The sequence below is a fragment of the Orbicella faveolata genome, unplaced genomic scaffold (assembly GCF_042242905.1).
Source record: "Orbicella faveolata isolate gen_17 unplaced genomic scaffold, um_ofav_v1 contig_13, whole genome shotgun sequence".
NCBI classification, from domain to species: Eukaryota; Metazoa; Cnidaria; class Anthozoa; order Scleractinia; family Merulinidae; genus Orbicella; species Orbicella faveolata.
This window is the reverse complement of record NW_028301540.1, coordinates 15,795,001-15,812,964: the sequence shown is the minus strand read 5'-3', so window position 1 is coordinate 15,812,964 and position 17,964 is coordinate 15,795,001. Positions and strand designations below refer to the sequence as shown.

At 36.2% G+C, this 17,964-nt stretch overlaps 2 pseudogenes; one reads left to right on the top strand and one right to left on the bottom strand.

Moving 5' to 3' along the window:
* Positions 1-2,350: 2,350 nt before the first annotated feature.
* On the bottom strand, positions 2,351-3,742 carry LOC149115280 (uncharacterized protein KIAA1958-like; annotated as a pseudogene).
* Positions 3,743-8,610: 4,868 nt separating this feature from the next.
* The window catches only part of LOC149115278 (uncharacterized), a 25,668-nt pseudogene continuing 16,314 nt past the window's right edge, over positions 8,611-17,964 (top strand).

The window sequence follows — 17,964 nt, the reverse complement described above, 5'->3', positions numbered from 1 at the left end:
TCCTTTTTTCGGAAATTATGTGAATTTGCAATTTTCTGTTCAACGCTAGTTCTTTTAGTCGCGATCACCACGATCATCCCAGACAAAGATGACGGCGACGTGTATTTGAAAATGGATTAATATTTTACTCTACACTTGTCTGTCAATAAATGCTAAAACCTGAAATTTGTCGAGATAGCATTTAATTCCAATAAAAATAATGCCTCCGTAGTGTACTTCTTTGTTTTGCATAGGTTGACTAAGAAATGTACAAAGACTTATAACGCGTGCAAAGCCATTGTCACTCATTAAACCTTTTGTTTTGCGACGTTTTCGCTGCCGTTGCGGTTTGTATAAGGTCCCTGCCGGCATGGGCTATAAAAAGTCACCGTGTCGACGTATCAGTGCTCTGTTTGCTTTATATTTGCGATTTAAACCTCGAAGTCATTGAAAAAATCCAAGCGAACAAAACTGTGCGGCTTATCGTTTTCCACAATGGAAAAGTCTGTACCATTCGCTCACAGAAATTTCCGGAAATTCACACCGGAATTTTTGGTCGAATGGAAAGCGCCCCTGAATTCCTGTACGCTTCAAGGATACCTGAAGCTAACATGAATGGACTGTAAATTGCAGTTAACCATGGCCTGTAAATTCACATTGTAATGCTGCTGTCTATTGATGTAGTCCTCGGGGATACCAAGTGACGCGTTTATTTCGATGTGACAACCGTCGATAGCGCCAAATATATTCATCTTCGATCTCATCCATCCGATCCTATATCTCTTGTCTCGTTAGTGGAAATTTAATAAAGTGGTCTTTTAGTCGGAGAAGAGAAAGTTTGAATCCGGCGCAGAGAGTTTTGGCGGTTGACATCCCAAGTCCAAATTTCAGTCCAAAGATTTAGAGGCTATCCCCTGTTGCTAACCTGCAAAACGCAAAGCCAACTCTTGCTTCGACCCTTATAGGTGAGCGCATGATTTCACTTGCGGCCAAGCGCATTTGTGATATGCATGACTGATTTTACCTTTTTTACCCTTCTTTTTTTTAATAAATAGAGGATAATGCGTGGGTGCGCCTACATACAAAATGTATGCAATTTCTCTTCGAGTGTTCAAATTGATATCTCACTCCTTCGCTGCGCTCACTCGTGAGATATAAAGTTGAACACGAGAAAAGAAATTCCATATCTACAAGCAGCCATGTATTATTGTGTTTATTATATAAACATACTGACGACGAGATTTTTGAAGATTTCCCGAAGATTTCTGCACACTTTCCGAACATTTCCAAAGATTTTCCAAAAGTTCTCCGAAGGCCAGACAAACATTTTCGAACATTTTCCGAAAATTTCGGTAGATTACGATAGATTTCCGAAGAACTCCGAAGATTCCGAAGAAGAACCGATGATGTTTCGATCGCAATGCAACACATATAAATACTTTGCCTAGAGGATATTACACGGTGGCTAGAAGATAAGAATTTTATGTTCTCGTGGCAAGAACAATATCTCACGAGTGAGCGCAGCGAACGAGTAAGATATTGTTCTTGCCACGAGAACATAAAATGGATATCTTCGAGGTAACGTGTAATGTTCATACTGAGGACGGCGTTTTTGACGTTTTTCCGAAGATTTCCGACAACTTTCCGAAGATTGCCGAAGATCGCCGAAGACTTTCGAGGAAGACTGGAAGATGTTTCGATCATTAACCAACGAATTTAAGTACAATTTAAGAGACAAACTTGATGTCAGTGAAATCATCGATATCTTCACCAGTGAGGATATCGAAAATACGCCACTCGAGTGGTGTATTTTCCAGTAAAACACTCGTGTTTAATAATTTTTTTCATTTCATGTACAATAAATTACAACACACTACTTAAGCTATACTACTTATAAAGTGATACTTATGCTATTTACAATACAGTACTAAAACGACTTAAAGAAATACAAAACTACCTACAATACGATATGTATAGGAAATAGCACGGTTTCCAGGGGTATTTGGGATAAATACCGCGAGTGATATTTCAAAATTCACCAAAATATCACGAGCCGCCGCGGCGAGTGATATTTGGGGAGTTTTGAAATATCACGAGCCTGTATTTGTCCCAAATACCCCGAAGAAACCGTACTATTTTTTGTTTATACTACAAGGCAAAGAAATTTTGCATTTCATATAACACACATATTTTTATTTAGTCACGCGCAGTTGAATGGCTTTACAATGACATGTGATTAAACATGTGATCGCTTCAACATCACATATGGTCACACAGCACACAACTGTGATGAAACTGTACTCGAATGTCTGTAAATCTCAGTTCTAAAGAGTGAAAGTTTTTAATAGGCTCATCAATCAAAGTTTAACAATCATCTGCAATCGATTCTGCCTGTGGAACACTGCACCTCGGCTCGGGAAACTTCTGGCTAAGCTGGTAGTTGATGGTCACTTGACAGCCGTGGAAATTGTTGATTGTAGTCAACCGCTCTTCATTCATCATCAGCGTGTTTTCCACATCAGAGGAAAGGCCAACATTCTGAAGAGGACGGCGTTGGTTGGACGTGCTTGCCTGACCGTCAGAGCTTATGATTGAGGAAATCAGCCGTTGTTCATTCTCATCGCCTTCCTCGTAGTCGGCTAAAGAGCGCTCGTTTGTATGGCCAGTGACGCTAATAATTGCGGAGCGAGGTTGGTTGGCAGCTTTGAGTTTCTTCACCAGCGTTTTCCGTGCACTGTGGTTTGTGAGCCGTTTAGCTTCAATCTCGCCCTGAAGAGCCATAGATTTCATGAAGGAATTAATGCTGTGGATCCCCATTCTCTGTCGCTTATACCACACTTGAGACTTAGGGCGCTCAATCACCGCGAGGTAAAATGGCCCACTGTTTTTCATTTCCTCGGGTCTGTGTGCCAGGAACGTCTTTAGAAGCTTGACTGGACATCTTGGCCCACCAGTTGCAAACATGTTCGGCTGAACCACTCTTCTTTTGTTGCGAAGGCCGCCCTGACGCGTTTTTGTGGGATTTTCTTCGTACGTGATGTACTCGACGCCATTGTCGTCTTTGGTGAATGAAAAATCTTCGACATACGTGTCATGGTGTTCCTGACAGCCTCGTAATCCGAAATGCTGCGTCAAAAGAAATCACATTGTGGTTATTAGGGACTTCGGAGACTGGCTGCCAAGGAGCCCTTTGGACCACAACAGCTCTTCGTCTTCAGTGGTTAGTGCTTTTGATGCACGGGGACGTTTGCCGTAGCCCTGTTCACGGAGGAAGCGAGCTTTCCCTTCGAGTACTTTGCGACTGTTGACAAACTCTCTGTCCTTGGCAATGGAAATGCTGCTGCCTGCTTCCTATAAATGACGGTCCAGGGACGCTATCATTACCCGCAAACTGTCTGGCTCGTAGTCTGAACCATCCTTCTTTCTCACCTCGGCGAAAAACTTCTGAAGCATCTCGTCAAGTTCCTTGGCTTCGTGGCTTACAATATCTGGACTGTATCCTTTTTCTTCAGCCCATGTGGTCCAAACAGTAACCCAGGTCTTAGTGCTTTTCTTTGTGTTCGAATTTTCGGCATTTTCCTTAAATTGTTGCAGTTCTTCGCGTCAGAATCGGGAAATCTATCCGCCATTGTTTTAAAATTAGAAACAATAATTTTTCAGTTACCATGGAAACTGGCTGTAATTTTTACATGTAAGTATTTCAAATTTGGCTTAAATACTACTGGTCTTAGCCAATCACATTTCAGAAATTTCTCAGCCTGTAGTATAATAGTTGACATTACTAACAAAACGATACTTATGCTACTGAGAACAATACTAATATTACGATACAATACAATTACTTACAAATCGATAATTTAATTAAGTTACTTCCAAATGGATAGTAACAATATTTGTATTTGCACAGCTAGCCTGCAATAGTTAATTGTCTTTTTTCATCTTGTACTGCGCTAATGTAAAGAAAATATTTTCCAATTGTGATCAGGTGATTTAGAGTTAAGCCGGACGATGTGTATTTTAAAAACCATACATAATATCATTCACCTCTAAAGCAATGTTTCCTCTACATGTAGTGTAGTACCACTTTGTAAATTTATTCCACAAGGATTTAGCAATTGGACATTCGACAGATAAATGGAGTGGTGTCTGATCAATGTCATGGCGATAAGGACAATTGGGTTGCTGTTTCTTTTTCGTCTTGTAAAGAATTTTATTTGTATACAGGATATTATGAACTATTTTATATTGAAACACGGATAATTGTACCTCATTTGCGACAGGAAAAGGAGGTGAATAGATTTTTTGTCTTTCTTGAAAGATAAAGCCGCGTTCAATAAGTCTTCTGTCTGCAGTTGGAGGAGGGAAGTGCTGCTGATTCAGTAAAGTATTGTCAATTGTTTTGCATGTAACCTTTTCGATTTCAAGTGGTACGTATTCAGTTGACGGTAGAAGACATTCCTGCTTTAGCACGGTTTTCTGATTCTGCAGTATTGCAGACAGAAGGCTGTAATACTGTAGAAAATTACTCTTGGCGTTGTATTTCTGCATGAAGGTTTTAAAAGACATCAAGGTGTTAATTTCGTTGTCGAAAAGGCACGAGAGATTTTCAATGCTGACTTTTTTCCAACCATGGTAGAAGACAGATGACTTGTATACTCGAATAAACTGATTATTCCATATTATTTGAGTTAGTACGTCTCCTTTTGTTTTCGGATTAGTGCTATTAATTTTCTGCCAGTGGGAAATTATATCTCGATAGAATTTTGATAAGTTTTCATTCAGTGGTAGATATTGGATGTCATAGTTACACCGGAAAAGAAGGTTGCCGCCAACATTGGAAAGTAAGGATAGTGGGATAAATTTACATGGTCTTTTATCGTTAGCGTACAAGTGCTTTACCCAGCTATCTTTAATGCTTTATCAAATGGCGTAAAATCTAGCATATTTAGGCCCCCCTCGTTCTTATATTTGATTTAAGTCGTTTTTTTTTTTTGAGTTTTGGATTCTTGTCCTTCCATATGTAATCGAATATTATGTTGTTTACTTTATCGGTAAACCCATTTGGAGTGTCTAACACGCTGCAAATAAAAGTTAGTGTGCATATTACCAACGTTTTGACTGCATTTACTCTTCCATACATAGATATATCTCGAGACGACCAAATGTTGAGTGTCTTTTTGGGAAACTTTTCAAAGAAGATTTTTAGTGGCAAGTTCTTCATCATATGAAAAATATACACCCAATGCGTAAACAGACTCATCGCTTAATTTTAGATTAAGAATGGAATCCTTTCTCTGACGCAATGATCCCAGCCAAAGTATTTCTTATTTAGATTGATTTATTCGGAGACCAGAACAGTTTCCAAATTGTTGCAGCAGATCAAAGAGTCTATGAACAGACCGAATATCTTGAACAAAAACAGTTGTGTCGACGGCGTACTGGATTATTTTATAGGGTATTAAGCAATTGAGGGCACTATAAATAATCAAACTAATTTTGCAAATAGAACACAAATTATTTAAAATCCTAACAGGAGGGAGGCTGACGGTTGACTATTTAAGCAATGCGGGATATCCATGAGGCATTCAAAACCTCGTGTTTTGATACCAGCTTTCGAATGCCATACGGATATCCCGTGCCTTGGAAAACACTTCCTGTGTACATGAAAGTGCTCCTATTACATATATTACACTACATTACACTACACCGCCAGTGCCCTGTTGTAATGTTAACAATGTTCACACCAGCTTTCCAGTGCCATATGGATATCCCATGCCTGGCAGTGCGCCGAGAGCTTAAGCAAACACATCTGGCGAGCCTGGAGGTAAACCTATTGGATCAATCATGAGTGTTTAAGATACTTATGAGTGGTCTAATAGGAGCACTGGGTACGAGTCAGGACTTGCTGTCACTACACAGTCTCTGGCGAAGCCTTCCATCCCCACCCTCGGAGACCGAGAGAGTTTAGATTGGCTTAGTATTATTACCTTAGATAGTTTTTGTTTGTTCCAAACAAACTTACATACAAGTTTGGTCTTATCATTAACTGGTAGAGTAAAATTACTTTTTACTTTCTTTTTTTTTTTGTCATTCACTTAACTATATGTTTATATCTCGTTTTTTTGTGGGTTTTTTTTTCGCTTTGATTATGTATGTGGCAAACAGGGTAAAACCTGTTATTATTTTTTTCTATCTACTCTGCTTGTTTAGTTTTCTTACTAGTCTGAGTAGTTTTTTTGTTTTTTTATACTAGCTGGTTTTATCTTTTCTTGTAAATCTGGCAAAATAAAATGGTTGGTTGTTGTTGCAGATTGGAATAATAACAGCTCAAAACCTACAGTTTTGGGGCGGCACATACCAAATATAACATCATCAAAATGTAAATTATCTTTGCTCAGACCATCATTACGTGTTATAGAAACACGATTTTTAACCAATCAGCGCGCGTATTTTATCGGCTATTTCTAATAGGTGATATTTATGCCTCATTGTTCTTCATGATACCTTTGAAGCTGCACGAAATTTATTTTCTTGAATCGTTCAGCAACGAGAGGGAACAGATAGTTCCAGCTTCTCAACCTGACATGGAAGTTTGTCTCTGTCACTGTTTAGAGAGAGAATGATCGCTAGACAACTTGCTGTGTATGGAGGCGTTTGTTTTGTGGAGACGTTCTTTTTATGAAGTCGTTAACTGAACTCCAGTAGAGACACATAAAGACTTTTTCATTTAGATTGCATTGCTCTTTCTTTTTCTTTCAAAAAAAACAATTATGGAGCAAAAAAATTAATTAAGGCTTGTTTCAATCACCGTAATCTATCATTGAAGACGCACCAAAAACAATTTGTAAAAATGCAAATATCAAGCTTGATCGTAAAACACATGTCCTCCTCGTATTTGCACAGATTTGTTTAGTCTCTCGTATTTTCTTTTTTATTATGATTTTTCGGTTTTCCGCTTGCGTTACGATATATACCACAAATGTAAATCAAAGAAGGACGTCCTATTCCCTCTCAAATATTGTTCAGATACTTAAAATAGGTGTGCACGAAGCGACGGAAGACATGTTATAACGCCGGTGCAAGCATAAAATAGTGTTATAGCGCGTTATTGATATCGAACGAGCCTCCTAAGGAGACGGATGTGTTAACGTGTAGTATTAAAAGCTGAATCAATGGATAATGCAATCCAAGAGTTTTCATTGGCTTAGCCATCATGGTATATGAGCAATTATCTTCGGACTTTGGAATCGAATGCTTCTCTAAAGTGAACGTGGGCTTTAGAGAAGTCACGTATTGAGGTCTTGCTTGACGCAACCAAACAAACCCAAAAGAAGGTATGTATTGTTATGAAAAGCAAGTGTGTTAAATACAACTTAACTGCATAGCTTGCAAAGCCGCGCTATCAAACTCGGTATTACAGTGATGCACGATCATGCCGAAATGATATAAATGCATCTGTAATTATCCTTATTATATGCTTGGCAAATTGGTCCACGAGGCAGAGGATAATTCTGATTGCTTTTCTCAGCGCCCCATACTGGACCGCTCAGAAATAGTTTCGGCAACAGACAGATCATATTCTCTCGTTTCGGTAAATCACCTTTTTTGCACGAAAGAAAACAGTGTCTTCTTAAGTAGAAATATATTTTCCTTTATGTCTGGAGGACAGTTTTAGTTAAACTTTCTCGAAAGCGGCCTGAGACAAGCAAACATATAATTGACCTTGGCTCGCGCGCTTACCGAGAATTGATGCATTCATGTGTCAGCAGAATTTTAAAAGATCCATTATAATAAATACGTTATTGAAGTAAATTGTTCGGTCTGTATTAGGGAATATTAGTCTCATTCATTCTCTTTTACGGACCTCACGCTTGTTCAATATACATTTATTTTTCTTAACGAATCCTGCAATCTGATTGGCTCTTAGCGCGGTCCGGATTTTCCTATCTGTGACCACAGTCAAGGCAACGCGCGCGCGATGTTTGTGTGGAAATGATCAACAATTTCAAAACGTAAGGTGGGAGAGAGAGGAAAAAAACGTTATTTATTGGCCTACGGCTGGTCCGTATAGCGAAAAATTGTGACCTCGGGCTTGAGTTCGTCACAGATCTTCACTACAAGGACCTCCCAGCCGGTAAATAACATATATGAACATAAATACGTAAAACGCGAGTCGCACTGCTTAAGTGCAAGTTTTTCCTCCGCTCGCGCTATCCAAAGTCATTTGCATATGTTAATAATATGCCCTGGAGACTTCTAAATTATGAATATAAAGGTCCACGTTGGGCCCACCCCTTGCACTCTACTCTAGGCCGCCGTTTAGATTAGATGTAGCGACCCGCCCTCCCACTCCGCGAGGAATCCGGGTTTTTGGAGCGCATCCTCCAGACTCTTCGTCTCGTTTGGACTCGTCCCAAGCCAGAGCGTTTCCCCATACCTTATTTACATTTCATGAATAACAATACCCAGGGCAGAATATTATACTATTCCGCGATTGCTATGACAACCAACACAAAAGCGAGGTATTAGCCGCAAACAGAGTCGCTAATAAGCCGTGAACCACATGATTTATACGAGCACTTCGCGTCTTATATAAACTGCGCTCGTATAAATGGTCCAGTTCGCATAGGAATGCATTTACCTGTAAGCGTCGAAGCAAGAATTGCCGTTCCGCTGTGGAGGCTAGCAACAGGGGATAGCTTCAAAAGCTGTGGACTGCAATTTGGAATTGGGATGTCTACCGCTAAAACTATCTGTGACGAATTCGAACTTTCTCTTCTCCGACTGAAAGACCAGTTTATTAGGTTTCCATTAACGAGACAAAAGTTACAGAAACTGATCGATGAGTTTGAAGAGGAATACGGGATTCCCCAAATAGTTGGCGCTATAGACGGTTGTCACATCGAAATAAACGCACCCCCAGATAACCCCCAGGATTACTTCAACAGAAAGCAGCATTACAGCGTTAATTTACAAGCCAAAGTTACCTCCAATTTGAAATTTATTCATGTTAGCTTCGGGTATCCTGAGTAGTATAGGAAATGGGACTACTAAGACATTATGCAAAAACGGCCTTCCCACCCAAAAAAATACCCTCGCCGGGCTCACTCTCCAAAAATGTATTTTCAGCCCTCTCAGAGCAACTTCCGTTTCAAGCCCGCTCGTGAGCAATTTTCGTGTCTACCACCCCTCTAGAAATCAAAAAAATTACCTCACCGGGCCCCAACTCGAAACACGCATTTTTCATATTTTTTCAAAAAACAATCTTCCAACCCCTCCAGAAATCAAAAAATGGCTCACCATTTCAAAATCATGGCTTTTCATTTTTTCCTACTTTTTCACCACATCCCTCCAGAAATCAAAATTTGCCTCACCATTTGCTCAATGTGAAATAATATTATAGCCTCATCAATACAACCCTCAGTCACAAGTTACTGAAAATCACATAAAAAATTACCCCTCCAAATTAGATATAAACCGATGTCGGTATTAATATATTGGTAGTAATGAGTATGAATAAGAAAAATATTATGATAATATCTAACTATAATATAGTAGAGATGAATAAATTAAATTTGAATAAATTGACAAAATCTCAACTTATTGATCTGTTGTTGAAAGATCAAGAAAAACCAATTCCTAAACCACGCAAAGGTGTCATACAAATGGTCTGGGAATATGAAAATCTCATAATTCCCCTACCACCTGAGTTCAGAGATGGTTATATTGGTGGTCAGATGCCAGTTCCAAAACCTAGAACGATTAAACCTGTGCCAGCTGTAAGAACTAAACAACCACCTGTTCCAGCTCCAAGAACAAAAGTGATAGAATTACCTATTGGAGCTATGTTGAAGGTAGAAAAACCAATACCTAAACCAAGAACAAAAAAAAACCTCCCATTCCAGCTCCAAGAACTAAAACAACGCCTGTTAAACGAGTTCTAAAAGATGCTGTTGAAACTTATGAAATTAATTTGAAAAATAAAATTGATCCGTTAGTTCAATTACAAACTACCAGACAGGCAATTGAGTACTATTTTAATAAATCTCACTTGGAAAATAATAAAAATTTCAAATTTTATGAAACTCTGAGAGTAAATTTTATCAAAGAAATCCCTAATAGTGGAAAAAATGATAATGATGTTGAAGTTGAAATTGATATTACTGGTGGAAAGCATTATTTGAAACGTAAAACTGCTCGTTTCAATAGTAAAGCCAAGACTGTTACAAACATCATTGATTTAAACCAACAATTAAAAATTTCCCAAGAAGAGATTTTGAAAAAGATCGCACAATGGCTATCGGAAGGTAGTGATTGGATAATAGTCTCAGTTGAATAACACAGAAAAATATGTTTTCCACTACAGAAATATACAATTATATCTTGATTTGGGATTAAAATTAACCAAAATTCATCGTGTTTTAAAATTTAATCAATCTCCTTGGTTAAAAGAGCGCATTAATTTTAATACACGAAAACGAACTAATGCTAAAAATTCGTTTGAAAAAGACATCTTCAAACCCATGAATAATGCAGTCTTTGGGAAAACTATGGAGAATGTTCGTAAACGAGTTGATGTTAGACTTGTTACTGATGAGAAACAACATGTTAAAGTAGCAAGTAAGCCTACTTACGTATCATCAAAAATTTTCAATAAAAATCTAGTTGCAGTACATAAGATCAAAGAAGCACTGACCTTGAACAGACCTGTTTATTTAGGTATGTGTATTTTAGACTTCAGTAAGACTTTGATGTATGATTTCCACTACAATTACATCAAACAAAAAATACGGATCAAAAACTCAATTATTGTTCACAGATACTGACTGTCTCACATGTGAAATTCGAACAAAAGACATCTACAAAGACTTTTAGGCGGATAAAAGTAAGTTTGATAACAGTGATTATCCAGAAGATAGTAAATTCTATAATAAGACCAATAAGAAAGTAATTGGTAAGTTCAAAGATGAGGCAGCTGGTGAAATAATAACAGAATTTGTTGGTCTCAGAAGTAAAATGTATTCGTATATCAAAGACAATGGTGAAAACGGTAAAACCGCGAAAGAAATCAAGAAAATTGTGATCAAAAAGAATATTCATCATGTTGACTATAAAAATACTCTCTTCAATAGTCAGCAAATGTATCATAAGATGAAAACAATCAAATGTGTCGCCATCAACTGGGAAGCTATAAATTGAATAAACTGAACTTGAGTTTTTTTGATGGTAAAAGATATCTGAAAAAAGATGGCATACGATCATATGCTTACGGACATTATAAAATCAAAAATTAGTCCATTGCGCGACATTTATCGGAAAGACCGCAAGTCTGTTATGTCATATCCGCGGGACTTTTCCCTAATTCTCACTCTCTTTCTGATGCATCAAAAACACATAATTGTATAAGACAGTCGTTGACCTTTTCATCATATCTCTTCTCAAACTCTGCTTTATTCGTTTGATGCTTCATTGTTAGTTTATGTTGGATTATATACGCCAACAAATAATATTCACAGCAATACGGACAGAACCAACGTGCAATTTCCATATACATATTATCTACATAATAATCCTCTCAATTTTTTTCCAAAATGACTCTTTTTTGAAAACCGCATAGAATATTTTGTCAGGGTATTTTTCTAGTCTGAAAGAATATATTTCGTAATTTTTCATATCGAGTTCCATAGTATAACTGTTATATAAAAAATAAACTCTATACCTATAATGTATGAGTTCGTATAGTTCAAGTCAATCGAGTCAATCAACAGATCCTGATCAAATTTACTATACGTATTAGTGATGAACTGCAATATAGAAATAGATAGTGAGATGATCAAAATGGACTACATAGATTGTCGATTCTGCGATCATGAATTACAACAACCATCAACAATATAACTTCCTTGTTGTGAAAAACAAGATATTGTCAATAACAAAGGCGCCAATGTATGCCGTAATTGCGGCACAGTTAACAGTTATGATATAGCCAGCCAATACATTGATTTTCATGAAAACAAGTACAAGATTGTCAAGAAATCGGTTTACCAAAGAAAATATCATTTAGAAAACGTCATAAATAACATATGCAGTAAATACAAATTACAAATACCAGTTTCTGATTTAACCAAAATACATAAGATTTTCAGAGAAATAGACAAGATGCTACCACAGATTAATGGTAATCGCAAACGAATGATTAACATTAATTTTATTTTGAAACAAATATTCAAAATGTTAAATATACCACATGAAAATAACCCATGACGAAGTCTAAAAAAGCGCTAGACATTTATGAGCAATATCGGAAAAAAACACGAGATATTATTCAGTTGTAAACAATTTGTTGTATTTATCCTCAGACTTGTCGTATAATGGACACATATCTATTATAATTTCATCGACCATTTTGATGTAGTCCAAAAGTCGTTCGTCATCGAATTCTAATCCTCTCAGAAAGGACCTTATGACGGTCAATATTTTTTCATATGAAGTGTAAGCAATTTTACACATCTCAATCTTTCGTTTGTAATTTTTAGCTTCTGTGAATGCGCTCCAAATAAGACCAGCACCTGATATTGTCCCAAGAACAATGGGGTTCAATGTTGCAGCTCCCACTTTTGTTCCTGTTGCTATCAATCCAACAGATCCATTTTACATGCCAGGTCCATTTTTCTAAAATATTTGTATGCCATTTTGAATAGCCAGTATTTTTTATGAAAGTGTTTGTACAAAGCTTTCAACTCTGATATCTCAGCTTCGGCTTAAATTTGGATTAATGTGATTGAAATTGAAAATAGTCTTTGATGCTTTCATACGTATGGTTTAGATTATATTTAATCTAATCCGAAATATGTTCCTAAGTTTTGTTCTGCTAATGCCATAGCTTGAAAAGCATCTCCACCTATTGCATAAGAGTTCGTTGTGAAACCCATTCTCAAAAGATATCCCATTGTATGGAGATGTATTTTGGAAGATGCGTGTTCAGAATAAGAATGTGTTTCTGTTATTATGTTACATGTTCCTGCTATCGTTATAGTGTATGAACTACCATTTTTGCCAGCCCATGTCATGAGTTGTTCATTTTTTAATTTATTTGCAAAATTGATAAATTTTGGAGATACGAAATTACTGGGTCTGCATCTGAGATTGCTTAAATTACAACTATTCTGTACGTCTATAGAGTAGTTATCTGTTGGAGCTGTGTGTCTAAAATGCATACCAAAAACATATGAAAGACTGGTATCATGCTTGATAATAAAAAACATGGTGAAATCATTCTGTACGTCGAGATTAACATCCATTTCATTACAGATATTTTTGAACCCATATTTTAGACTTAAATCAGAAAAATTCTTGCTACTTGGTGAACTAGTTGAGGTAACTACATTCAAATTATCCCAAGCACTTATATTATAGGAACACTCCTCTTGACAGTTTCAGGATTTAATAAATCAGCGAGGAATTCGAATAATCTTTTGAATAATGGTGCATTCAATGTCAAGCTGGCCATTTGTTTCTCCATTATGATTATTTTGTATTCTAAAGACTTTATTGTTTCCAAAAGATCTATTTTATTTTGCATTTCTCTTCTGAAAGATTTTACAAGATCATCTTCAAATTCATTCAACTGTTTGATATTCACAGTATCATTATTTTCGACATCATCTTGAACATTTTTTATCTGATGATTTTTCATATCGATGTTTGTATTAAAGTTTGCAGATTTCAAAAATTCAACAGTAGTTTTGAATGTCATTTTTCCGTTTTCCAAATAATACGGCTCATCGAAGACATCTGAGCTCACATCATTCTGTGAGTCCTCGATTCCATAAATAAATGACCACGCCCCTGAGATGCACTGTTTGCAATACCCTGGCATCTTAAGTCAATAAAGATGTATTCAGGTGGAGTTACATCATATTTATGCAGGTGGATGATGGATCTACTGTATTTAGAAAACAGTTTCGTTGATTGTTGACTGATATTCAATGAAGTAGAAACAACTGACACTGTCACCTGATCCATAACTGGTGAAAAAAACTCAATCACCAAAGTGAATTCACCTTCAGGAAGTAGATACATGTTGAAACTCAGTCGAGATGCATACCAGTTTTGTGCTCCTTTTCCCATTCTAAAACTGTAGGCTTTTTTACCAATGTCATGAAGCGAATCAGAAAAGTCTTCGATACCATCAACGATAATGTTACTTTCACTTGTTGACTGGTTAACATCGTCCATAAGGTATTGGAAAACATTTTTTTAGTCAGTTGAGCCGCTTATATGTGCCTCATTTATCTTTTTACTAAAACTATCAGTCAGCGTTATAATCATATCCGATTTGACCTGGTTTACGTACCTGATATTAGTGGCTGACAACATGTTGTGGGAGTCAGTGGATAAGTTGATTATTTTTTTGTTGTTCATGTCAAAATCAGCAGCCATTTTATTGGAACCACCAACTTTTGAGATCTCAGTGTCAACGTATTCTTTTGAAGCAGCATTGTCTTTTGTTGGTGGTGGTCCTAAATTGATAATTTTGTTGTCGCCTGCATCAAGATCAACAGTCATAGAATTTCCACCATGAATACTCAATTTTTCATCCAAACCTTGATCCAATTTCACAAATACTTCTCATAAAGCTTCTTTTGTTCCATCAATATTCGTCTGAAGAACCGAATCAGCGTTGTCAACATAAGACTTGTTGGTTTTACCAGCAATAGCAATGTTTTGCTTACCGTTTTCTGTATCAAGATAAGCCTTACTGGTTTTATCAGCAATAGCAATATCTTGCTTACTATTTTCTGCATCAACATAAGCCTTTACTGACTAAGGTATTATTATCATATAACCCATCATAATACGGTTCTGTGTTTTTGATTACCATTTGTCTGGCATCATAATAATTACCATCTTTATCCTTCTTCAGAAATTTGTCGTTCAAATACTCTTTATTAACAGCACTCTTGAGATCTCTTGATTCTTGTGTTGTAATCATCATCAACTTTATGATCATCAGGACTGTCCAGGTTGAACACTTTTTTATTTTGTAAATCATAATTTCCATAAGAAGTTAAATTAAAACCTATTCCAGGGTCTCCTTTTTCACCCTTTACTATTACTGTTTCAGATGAGGCAACTTCACCTGACGAGCCTGATATTCCGTTTGAATAAGACATGTATAATAATATTAGATTAAAAATTACAATCTCTCGTTGAAATTCTTAGCGGAAAATTTTCGTGGTTTATCTATATACAGAAAGCTATATGGATCATTAGTAGCTTTTTCATACAACTTTTGATCAACATTGTTTTCACGGCATAAAAGTGATTTTTCATCAGCACTTGGGAATTCATAAATACAAAAATAAGAGCAGTTTAGTCTAATATCCTTTGGAGTTTTATAGTAGCTCTGACTAAGATATATCACACTACAATTCTTGTGTCTTCCTCTTATCAAGTAATCGATTAATGGCTATTGGTTCTTTTCACAAACAAAGTCATCAAATATGACAAGCTTTTGATTACCACCATTCATTTCTGAAACTGATTGTATTTCATCATTACTAACTTCTAATGTATCATAACCAACTTCTTTACTAATCAGATATTCATATTTTGATTGTTCGAGATTTTTCGCATATAGATAACATTTATCGAAATACAGTAATTCATTATCATATGAAGCAATGAATTCGTCTTTCCTGAGCCTGATGGGCCCCAAATTAGCATCCGAAAGCAACGGTCAGGCATAAATTGGAATAATTGTTTATAATTACCAACATCCTCTTTGATATCATAATTTGGTATTTTCATATTATACTGGTATATAATTTTAGTACACGATGTAGTACATGATGTTTTATATAATACAATATTATAATGAGTTTACTAAAGTGGAGAGAACTTGCAAAAAAGAAATCTAATTGGGTGATAAAATTAATTATGTTTATAATACAATAACACAGAGTGACATCAGTAAACAGATAAGCCAGGCATCTTTCAAAAAAGTGTTTGAACCAATAACAACTAAATTGGATGATGTTGTGGCTAGTAATTTGAAAATACCACCAATGAGACGAAAGACGAAGAAGAAGGAAGGTGTACCAGATTATGGTATTAATATTGAAGATGAGGTTGAAGATATGAATCTGGGTGATTTATTTGAACCAGAAAATACCAAACAAATAGTACCAAAACCACAAACCTATGAAGAATCGTTGAAGGACGTTTTAGAAGGGAAAAAGGAGATTTACGTTGATTCTCAATGTTTGTCTCAAGAACCACAAGAAATGCCTACAGAATACGACGATGATGAAGTACCTGATTATGAGGTAGCTGATGAAGACATGGCTAACAAGATGCTAGATGATATTGGTGTAACAAATTATGACGATGTAGAAATGCGATTGAATCAAACTGTAATGACGCCACAAAAGAATAAAGCGTATCTTGATAAAATAATAAAAAATGCGGAATTAAGACGCAATGAGTTGAAAGGTTATCAGTCAGCTGTCACAAAACAGTACAAAAAAGGGAGCAATATCTGAAGCTGAAAGGCAAGCGAATAAGAAAAGAATACAGAATGCAAATGCTGTGTTGGGCCAGTACATAAAATATTACAAAACCAAAGTCAAGACGATGAAAGGATCTGGAATTCGAAAACAGAAAGGTGGAGACGTTGTATAGGAGAGATTTTGGCTGGTAATACATCAATCAAAATGAGAAACACGGGAGTTGCTCTGTCAGACACGTTGTTACGTATATCAGCAATCAATAAATCAGGATACAATAAACTGCACAAAAGCTATTTTAAAATATAATATATAATCTAACTGTATATGGAACGAGAAATTGTATTATCAAGTTATTTGAATAACAGTAGCGCAAACAATACACCAGCCAATTTTGTGACCAATTTTGATAGACCAGTTATTTTGGATAGTAATTATGAATACATGATTGGTTTGTACAGAATAATAAATATGTCATTCACGTGTTTGAACATCAATCCTGGTTATAATAATCAGAAAATAAAATACAGCTCAGATGGTTGTTCAACTTGGAAAGAACTTACATTACCAGCTGGTGTTTATAATTATATTAACATGAACGCGTTTTTGAAAAATGAAACCGTAATAAAGGGTGATGAAGATGAATATCCAACAACGTTAGGATTTCAAACTAGCACCTTCAGAGTATTAATAAAATTGAAAACGGGTTGCCAACTTGACTTGACTGGATCAAATTTTCATGAGCTTATTGGCTTTAACAAAGTGATTCTGAAAGATGCTGACAATTATGGTTTAAGATTACCCAATTTGAGTCAAGACACAGATATTTTGAATATCCATTGTGATCTGGCCAATACCAGCCTTGTTGATGGTGTAGATACAGGTGTTATATACAGTTTTAGCACATACATCTTGAAACCGTCGTTTAGTTTCTCTATAAAACCACGGAGAGTCACATTTAATCCCATGAATAAGAACACCATTTCGAGAACAGGAATATATTTAACCGATGGCAAAAGACGACAAATAAATAACGGTGCAGATACAGCTTTTAGCTTGTTACTGAAAAGAATTCTCCAATCTATTCATATGAAACCATATGAATTCAAAAGGTTTTACCATCCTAAAATGGGCAAATTTGTATAAGCACAAAGGAAACGGTTTGATTGTTGACAATATATTCAAACCGATAAGGAAAATAGTATCATCTGTATTCCACAATGTTGCCAAGCCAATCGCGAAAAAAGCAATAAAATCTGGAGTAGAACACGCTGGTGAGCGTTTGGGTAAAAAAGCGGCACAAAAATCAGGTGATCTGATAATGAAGCGACTAAGAGGTGTGAAAGAAAAAGCAACAATTCCAACGATAAAAGAAGAAAGTACTGATATGATATTGAATCGTTTAATATCAGGACAAGGAATGAAACGCTAATTTTTATCTAAACTAATATTGTAATGGCTTTTAGATCAAGTG